This window comes from Chrysochloris asiatica, unplaced genomic scaffold (assembly GCF_000296735.1).
Source record: "Chrysochloris asiatica unplaced genomic scaffold, ChrAsi1.0 scaffold00174, whole genome shotgun sequence".
In the NCBI taxonomy this organism is placed as follows: domain Eukaryota; kingdom Metazoa; phylum Chordata; class Mammalia; order Afrosoricida; family Chrysochloridae; genus Chrysochloris; species Chrysochloris asiatica.
This window is the reverse complement of record NW_006408692.1, coordinates 3,152,331-3,162,448: the sequence shown is the minus strand read 5'-3', so window position 1 is coordinate 3,162,448 and position 10,118 is coordinate 3,152,331. Positions and strand designations below refer to the sequence as shown.

Genomic DNA, 10,118 nt, shown 5'->3' with positions numbered 1-10,118 from the left:
TGAATATAGGAACAGAAATAGATTTGTTAAGCAATCTCTTTGCCCAAATTTTTAGTCTTAAAGCCTTCTGCTTTAAAACAGCCCATGCTGGCTCTAACCTGTTCCTAAATAGCATCAATGAAAAACAGCTGTTACTTGAAGCCAAGAAGAGTTAAAACAATGATTATACTATACTATTGTTATGTGCTATCGAGTACATTCCGACTCATAGCCACACAATGGACAACAGAAAATGAAGCAGTGCCTAGTCCTGAGCCATCCTCACAATCATTGTTATGTTTGAGCCCAGTGTTATAGCCATTGTGTCAAAGAATCTCTGAGAGTTTCCCTCTTTTTTGCCAACCATCTACCAAACGTAATGTCCATCCTGACAACATGACCAAAGTCCATAAGATGAAGTTTTGCTATCCTCACTCTAAGGAGCTGCTCTACTTCTCCTAAGACAGATTTGTTCATTTCTCTGGCAGTTCATGGTATATTCAATATTACTCCACAATATCATATAATTCAAAGGCATCAATTCTTCTGTCTTCCTTTTGTCTTTTTGCCTTCCTTTTGCATGCATGTGGTTATTGAATATATTAGATTAGGGGCACCTTTAGTCCTTAAAATAACTAAAGTTGGAAATGACTAAAGTTGGTGACATTTTAAAAAATAAACCTTTATTCTACTTACCAAAATATTTAATATTTTTAAAAACCTGTATGCTAAGTGTTGGAGAAAAATAACAAGAAGGGAAAACAGCTATAGTAAGAGTATAACAACATTTCACTTGCATCAGTGCAGTTAACTTTCACAAAAACTTGTTCAAAATATGATTATTATTATGAGTCCCATTTTCTCATTTCACAGATAAGGAAACAAGTTCAGTCAGATAGCAAAAGCAGAAAAGACTGATAAGTTTGACTGCAAACGTAACACTGTCAGATATACTACATTATACAAAATAAGGACTCTTGGTGTGGCACTGTAGGATCAGCACTGGACGGTGCTGGGGGACCCTATATACAGGGTTGCTATGAGCCATACATAATTGACTGGACAACACTTAACAACAGCAATCCAAAATAAGGACTCCTGGTGTGGCACTGCAGGATAAGCAGTGGACTGCAAAATTGGTAGTTCAAACTCACCTGCTGCTCCCTGGAAACCCTACACAGAGTCACAGTGAGTCTGAAAGGACTTTAAGGCACTTAACAACAACAATATGTATGTGAAAACTGAACAATGAATAAGGAAAGTTAGAGACGAATTGATGCGTTTGAATCATGGTGATGGTGAAGAATACTGAATATAATAAGAACCTCTGGTAGCATAGTGCTTGCGAGTTTGGATGAAGGTCAGCACTTGGAAACTACCAGCTGTTCCATAGGTAAAAGATGAGGTTTTCAGCTTCTGTAAAGATTTGCAGCCTTGGAAACCCTATACAGGTTCTCTATGAGTCAGAACTGACTCCACGACACACCAACACCACCACCACCACCGCCGCCAGAAGAATAAGCAAAACTATCTGAGAGACAGTAGAGTCAGAATGCTCTTTAGAAGTGAGGATAGTGAGATTTCATTACACGTACATCAGACATGTTACTAGGAAGGGCCAGTGACTAGAAAAAGACATCCTGCTTGACAAAGTAGAGGGTTCAATGAAAAAGAGAAGGCCTTCGAGAAGATGTAGACACTGTGGCTCCCAGAATGGTCTCAAACATAGCAACAATTGTGAGGATGGCACAAGACCAGGCAATGTTTCACTCTGTTGTACACAAGGTCGCTATGAAATGGAACTGACTTGACAGCACTTAACAACAACAGGCTTGTTGTTGTTACGTGCCATCGAGTCAGTTCCGACCCATAGTGACCCTGTATAGCTAGGGTTTCCAAGGAGCAGCTAGCTGGTGAGCTTGAACTATCAACCTTGCAGTTCAAACAGCTTTGCAATCTAGCGCATTAACCCACAGCGCCACACCAGGGCTCCAACAACAACAGGCTTACACACATAAAAACACAAATTTCAATTTGTCACATAATCCACTGTCATTGAATTGATGGACTCATTGACCTTGTATAGGGTTTCTGAAGCTATAAATCTTTTTCAGTTTTTTAGCAAATCCTTCTTTTATGGCATAAGTTGGAAAACCTGTGCATTCCAGATCCTTTGGTGAGGTTTGTTTTGCTGTGCTCTCAGGGAAGTCCACATTCTCCCTTTTCTCCACACTCGTAGCCTGAGCATCCCTGGTCTGTTCCCGAAGGTATCTGTGGGTCCAGGTTTGTTTTTTTTAACCCTTCTGGGATTGATCTCTTCCAGGGATCTAATTTTTTTCTAACTCCCAATTTTTTTCTAATTTTTTTCTAATCTATTAATGTGTATCTTTTAAAGATCTATGTTGTTTTTTGTGTTTTTTTTTAACTATTTTTTTTTGGAAATTATTTTAGACTTACAGAAAACTTTGAAAGATATCAGCGTTCCCATATAGCCTTCACCCAGTTTGCTGAATGTTAGCAACTTGTATAACACTTGCAGTTATTAAAACCAGAAAATTCATCATGATCTGATATTATTGACTACTCTACAGATCTTAAATAGAATTTGACTAGTTTCCTCACTACTGTCCTTTTTCCGATCTGAGATTCAATCTGGAATCCCACACTGCATTTTGTTGTCATGATTCCTTATCCTGCTGCCATCTAGTCAATTCTGATTCATAGCAACACTGTAGAACAGAGTTGTTTTTGTTGTTAAGTATCGTTGAATTGGTCCTAATTCATAGGAACCCTATATAGGGTTTATGAAGAGATGACCAACAGGGTTTCCAAGTCTGTAATCTTAAGGGAACAGTTAAGCTATAAATTGCAAGGTTGACAGTTAAACCCCACCAGCTGCAACTTGGGAGAAAGATGAAGCTGTCTGCCTCTGTAACATTTTATGATCTTGGAACTCCTACAGGGCAGTTCTACTTTGTACTATAGGGTGGTGATGAGTTGGAATCTATGTGATGGCATGGGTTTGGTTGGGAAGCAGACTGCCACATCCTTCTTGCATGGAACAGCTATTGGATTTGAACCACTGAGCTTTCATTTAGCAGACAAGCTCTTAATCATCATGCCACCAGGACACTTCTCTCCTCCAATCTACAACAGTCCTCAATCTGTTTTTGTCTTTCAGGGCTAGCATTTTGAGCATTGTTGTTAAGTGATGTCAAGTTAGTTCCAACTCCTAGTGATACTTGATACTATTCAGGGTTTCTGAGCTGTACATCTTGGCAGGAGCAGAAAGCCTCATCTTTCTCCTGAAGAGTTACAGAGGCAGACAGCTTCATCTTTCTCCCAAGTTGCAGCTGGTGGGCTCAAACTGCTGACCTTGTGGTTCACAGTGCAGCGCTTATTTTCAGTTCTTTGTAGAATGTCCCTTAATTTGGATTTGTTGGATGTTTTTTCTTTTCTTTGATAACTTTTTATAGTGAATAGAGTGGATGTTTACAGAGTACACCATCCATTTTACATTCAACGAATCATATACTTTGCTTCCTCTCCATTAGAATCCTCTCAGTGTAACTTCACTTATGCCAGTTTCTCCCTTGTTTCTAGTTTATGCCCCCACTTCTTTCTCCATCTCTCTGAATTTTGTCTTCAGGTAAATGCTGCCCTTTTGGTCTCAAATGGTTGATCATTCTGTGGTGTGACATATCAATTGCTTAGCTAAAAATTAAGGCTATCTTTACAGGAGCATAAAGACTCCATCCTTTGCCCAAGGAGTGGCTGGTGGGTTTGAAAAGCTGACATTGAAGTTAGCAGTTCAGTACTTATCCTATGGTGGTGGTTATGTGCCATGGAGTCAGTTCTGACTCATATTGACCCTACACAGGGTTTCTGAGGCTATAAATCTTATGGGAGCAGAAAGCCTCATCTTTATCCCTGGAGTGGCTGGTAGATTCGAACTGCTGACCTTGCAGTTAGCAGCCCAACTCATAAACCACGAGGCTAGCAGTAGTGAATATCATTATAGGTTAATGATAGCTTTAGAAAGAGAGTCTACATTTATTTATTTTTTTGTGGAGGGCAAGGCAGAGTAAGGTGGTAACACACAATTTTCTCTATTATGTTGTAACTTTTTGCCTTGGTTCAAACAAAAAGTACCACAAATGTTTTTAGTTATGTTGTTTTTTGAAGAGAACTTATTAGCTCTGGACTCAAACTATAATTTAGTAGTAGTAGAGAACGTTACTACTGCCAAAAGAAATATGAGAAACCTAAGACACAGCATGTGGGAGCTTCTCCTCAGGAAATCCTTGTGGTTCACTATTCCTGTAAATTTCAGCTGACAGAAAATACACATCATAACACCAGAAAGAATTTTGCTAAATGAAAGGAGCCAAGAGCTTTTGGTTGTGCTAAGAGTGTTCTGAAGGCTGAAACATATTTTTACAAGAAAAACAAACAAAAATAGACAGGAAACCCCAAATTTTTTGTTCAATAAGCACTTTAAGAAAATGACTTGTTGAAGTCCTAGACTATCTGGAATTTCATGTCCCGCCACCATATGAATACCAAACCCAACAGTAATGGATATATTAGACAGAAACTCTCATTTAATGCACTGTTTACTTTCTGCAAGATATATGGTGCACTTGTAAAAAGTCAGTTGTATTACTCTTGGTTTACATTTAAAAAGGAAGATTAGTGAAAAACAGGTGATTTGTAAAATGCTTTCCTTGGCTTCTTTCTTCTAAACTTCTTTCTTGTTGTTAAGTGCCACTGAGTAGATTCTTACTCCTAGTGGCCCTGTATAAGGTTTCTCAGGAGCGGCTGGTAAGCTTGAAGTGTTAAAACTTAAGATTCAAACCAACCTAAAACCAGTACATTAACCCACAGCACCACATCAGGATGTCCTGCTTTAAACCCTTACAAATAAGACAGTTTGCAAACTTTCAGGCTCTAGAACCAGATAAGGAAAGGTGAAAGGTAAGTAAGTTAGGCAATTCACTCAGTAATAAATCCTTGTTAGACATCTATGTATCAGGCAATGTTCAGGCACAAAGGATAAAACAAAATAAAATCGGTGAGGTCCTTGCTAAAAAAGTCTCATGCTATGAAATTCCTGATAAGGTTACGGTGTATCAGGCTTTCAAAAAGGAAAATGCTGAGTGATCGAATAATTTCCAGGTTGTTACAGTACTGGAAATTTTCCTCTTATACTCAGCTTCCATATGAATAAAATGAGATTGTTATGGGGTACTTAAACAAGTTCAGGTGGCAAAATAAAAATTCAAGATGTTCTCTAAGAAAAAAGACCCCCAAAATGTGGTAAATTAAAATATTGAAATTTGTCCTATATCAAATGCCATTTTATTCTTTGCAATCAGCCAAATTCACAGTATGAGAAATTCTACAGATCATATGACCCAGTTTCTTCAACAAATAATGGTATAACAAAGGCAGGAGGTAGAGAAAGCTGTTAAAGAATAAAGGAAAAAAATCCCCTAAATGCAATATATGAAACTTGTTTGGATCCTGATTTGAACATACTAAGAATGCATAAAGGAGCTCTGGTAGCATAGTGGTTATGAATTGGGCTGCGAACCGCAAGGCCAGCAGTTCGAAACTACCAGCTGTTCCACAGTAGAAATATGAGGCTTTTTGCTCATGTAAAGATTTATAGCCTGGGAAACCCTGTACAGGGTCGCTATGAGTTGGAACCGACTCCACGGCAAAGAACCACCAAGAAGGCATAAATACTCTAGGAAATCTTAATATAGATTGAACCAGCACCTCCATTTTAGGCAGACCAAGACACAGCTAGCTTTTGTTGGCAGCTTTATGGTGACTGTGTTACCATGTTTCCTTCTGGTCACTTGCTCCTGTCTTGGACTAATGCTGGGACGCTCTTTTCACACTAATCTTTGTGTACTCTTTGGACTCTCTAATTTCCTTTCCCAGAAAAGCTGATCTCAGAGTTGTGCATCCTTTAGCAAAGCAGTTTGTATTCTGCAACAACTAGGCAAAATCTGATTCTGGTGCCTCACAAAGTCTCTGCTCTGCCTTGCAAATGCAATAGCATCCCAGTGAAAAGATCATCTGGCTAGAAAAGGGGAAACTTAGATTGGAATCATCATTTCTTCATTCATTACTAACTAGATAACTATTCATTGAGCACCTACTATGCATCAAGCTCTATAGTTACTGCAGTTTGCAGCCACTATCTTCTCTTGTGAATATACAAAAATTAACTTATTTCACCTTAAAAAACTAAACACAGCTGCTCAAGCTCATGGTATGTATATATATATGTATGTATATATATAAAATACTGCTTAGACTATTTCTTTTAAAATAAAAAATTCAAACAGTACAAAATGATATGCTATCTCCAACCCATACATTTCCCATAGACAACAAAAAATTCTTTAGTTCTTGTAAATCTTTCTCCCAAATTCAGTATCATTTGTTGTTGTTGTTAAGTGCCATCAAGTTGATTCTAACCATAGTGACCCTGTATAGGGTTTCCAACAGTAATTTGAATAATTCAGGCAGTTGTACTTTTAAAATTATTATTAGGTTAAGTCAGAAAATTCAAAATAGGTCAGTATAATTCTCCTGATAATACCTACATTTATTCTCAATTACCTTATTATTCCCAATTACTTTATTTTGCTTCAGGTGAACTATAATTCAATTGTAAGATTTTAATAAGAACACTGCATTTTTTAAAACAACTTTCATGAAACTGGAGAAAATATGGCCAACATATGATAAAGCTAATTTCTCGAATTTAAAATAAGCCTGTATAAATCAATAAAGGAGCTCTGGTAGCGTAGTGGTTACAAATTGGGCTGCGAACCTTAAGGTCAGCAGTTCGAAACTATCAGCTGTTCCATGGGAGAAAGATGAGGTTTTCTGCTCCTGTAAAGATTTACAGCCTCGGAAACCCGATACAGGGTCGCTATGAGTCAGGACTGACTCCACAGCACATGACAACAACAACAACATATAAATCAATAAACAAAAGATTTTTAAAAACTAAAAATGGGTGAAGAGCATAAAGAAAAAAAATTCTAATAAGCTCATAAAAATGAAAATATTAGATTGCATCCTGGATAGAAGATATTCAAAATAAAGCAGGGATATAATTTTTTATCTATTAGTTGGCAAAAATAATTAGTTTGATAATATTTAGTGTTGGAAAGGATGAGGGAAAACAGATACTTCATACATTATTAGTGGGAGTACATAAAAATCCAAAACCAAATCCACTACCGTTGAGTTGATTCTGACTTATAGCTACCCTGCTGGGTTTCCGAGGCTGCAAATCATTACTGGAGCGCACAGCCTCACCTCTTTCCAGAGCAGTGGCTGGTGGGTTTGAATCGTCAACCTTTTGGTTTGCAGTCTAATGCTTAACCCACCATGCCACCATGACTCCTTAAATCTATAAACATTTACAAATGCATATACTCATTGACCAAGCAAAACTGCTACTAAAGTTTAGAATCCTCTGGTGGGACTGTAAATATGGTGCAACTGCAATGGAAAACAGTATGCTTCATCCTTAAACAGTATGGAAATAGAAATGTCACTTGGTACCCTAAAGAAATAAGAGCTATAGCACAGTCATATATACGTACACCTGTGTTCCTGGTAGCATTATTCACAATAGCATAGAGATGGAAATAACTTACATGCCCATTGTTTATCCATTGGACAAATAGATAAACAAACTATAGTACATACACACAACGGAATATAATGCATTCAAGGATTTATGAAACACCTCATAAATGGATGGACTTGGAGGACATTGCTGTCGTTGTTAAGTGCTGTCGACCCTGTATAGGGTTTCTAAGAAGCAGCTGGTAAGCTTGAACTGCCAAGCTAACAGTTCAAACCAACTTTGCAGTCCAGTGCTTATCCTATGGTACAACACCAGGGCTCATTGGAGGGCATTATGCTGAATGGAACAAAGTCAATCACAAAAGGACAAATATTGTTTAAGTCCACTATTGTACTAAGTCAATGAAAGGTTCAAATACAGAATAAAAAAATAAGTATTTGATGGTCATCAAGAATGAGAGAGAAGGAATGGAAAGAAAAATTTACTAATTAGATTGTTGTTGTCAAGTCGGTTCCGACCCATAGCGACCCTACCCTGTACAGGGTTTCCGAGGGTGTAAATCTTTACGGGAGTAGAAAGCCTCATCTTTCTCCCGCGGAGCAGCTGGTAGTTTTGAACCGCTGACCTTAAGGTTCGCAGCCCGATTCGTAACCACTACGCTACCAGAGCTCCTTACTAATTAGATAGCAGACAAGCAGACAAGTATTAATTTGGGTGAAAGGAAAAGCAACATACAATAAGCGAGTGATGGACACAATGTAACTAAATAAAAGAAAGACACAGGAGCACAAGACTTACAGAAAACAAAGATACACACTATGACATATATAATTCTGCATAACTAACAAACTAACAAACATCAGTCTACAAGCGGATATACACATAGGCATGAAGGCAAGATTAACAAATATGTGCAGGCAAAAGGAATTACACTCACAACGATGCATAGATTTGGGCAGATGATATTTCTATAAAGACATATCATAGTAAAACTTTCCAAAAGCACAGAAAAGGAAAAAAAATCCAGCTCGGAAAATATGAAAAGTTACCTACAAAGGAGAACCAGTAAGACTAAATTCTGATTTCTCAGCAAGAAGGCAATGGGATGACATATACAAAACTGTGAAAGAAAAAAATTGCAAACTAAGAATCATATACCAGCAAAGCTGTCCCTCAAGTATTATGACAAAATTATGACATTTCCTGATAAACAGAAATTAAAGGAATTTGTAATGACCAGACCAACTGAACAAAGAATATTAAAGGGAATCATTTGAACTGAGAACCTTCAAGAGGCAAAAAGCAACCTAGGATTATCATACATGACAACACCACCGAGGACTCAATCCAGATATTTAAGTATTTAAAGTAAAACAAACAACAGACTAAAAATAAGAGACCAGAGATATCAACAGATAATGATACAAAGCAAAAGTGGGGGAATAGTATAGATACAGAAGCTCCAAATGGCAAGGAAGTCAAGTAGATTTCAAAATAAAACAAACTGTTTTAAGCAGGGTAAAATTTAATAAATTGGTCTCTTGTGTCTTGTTGTAGAGGGTCTAAATTATTAATTTAAAAATTAATAAATTACAGGGTAACCTCAATGAAAACAGACAAAAATATGCAGAAACTCAGGAAACAAACTGACATAATAATTTTCAAAAAACAGGAACCATACAAAAGTAGCAATGAAAAAGCCTGAAGATTAACACTAAGACTTCAGAAATATATAATATGCTGAAAGGACAAAGAAATGGAACTGAAACAATGGAAAGCTGAATTACTGAGCTTAAAGAAAAAAATCTCTCATCGGAGCCAAAACCCCCCAGTACTATTTCTGTTCTTGTAGTGTAGTACTTACAAATCAGACTGCTAACCTCAAGGTCAGCTGTTTGAAACTACCAGGCGTGCCTCCGTCAGTAAAGATTTATAGCTTTGGAAACCCTAATGCAGGGTCACTGAGTCAGAAACCACTCCACAGCATACCACCATTACCATCACTGCTTTTTTTAAGTGCCTAGAGTCAGTTTCACCTCATAATGATGCCATATAGGGTTTCTAAGGAGTGACTGGTGAACCTGAATCACAGACCTGTCATTTAGCAGTACTGTGCTTGTCATATAGTACCACACCATGACTCCAACCCTGACTCTTACTCCTTAGATCTACCCACCCACTCCAAAAAGAACCCCCCTAAAAACCAACCTAGATTATTAGGGCTGGCAAAACACCAACTATTTTTCAAATGCTACATGTTATCGACTTGATGGCACTTAACAACAACATGTTAAACACTAAATGCAACAGAAAAAACTCAGACACACTAGCTACAAACAGAAAAGGCAGTATGAAGAGCAAAACATATACAGAAACATGATATTGTACCATACTTGAAAAGTTACTTTGTTAATGAAAACTGTCCACCTATATAAATCTGTGCTCTACTAACAGGACCAAGAACTTTTTATTTTGAATTTCTTATTACAGGAGTCCTGGTGTAGCACTGTAGGGT

The 10,118-nt window shown here is 37.5% G+C and overlaps 1 protein-coding gene across 1 annotated transcript in view; it reads right to left on the bottom strand.

Annotated features, from left to right (window-relative positions):
* Positions 1-10,118, bottom strand: part of VEZT (vezatin, adherens junctions transmembrane protein) — a 90,832-nt gene that overhangs the window by 55,728 nt on the left and 24,986 nt on the right. The gene's annotated exons all lie outside the window — the stretch shown is intronic.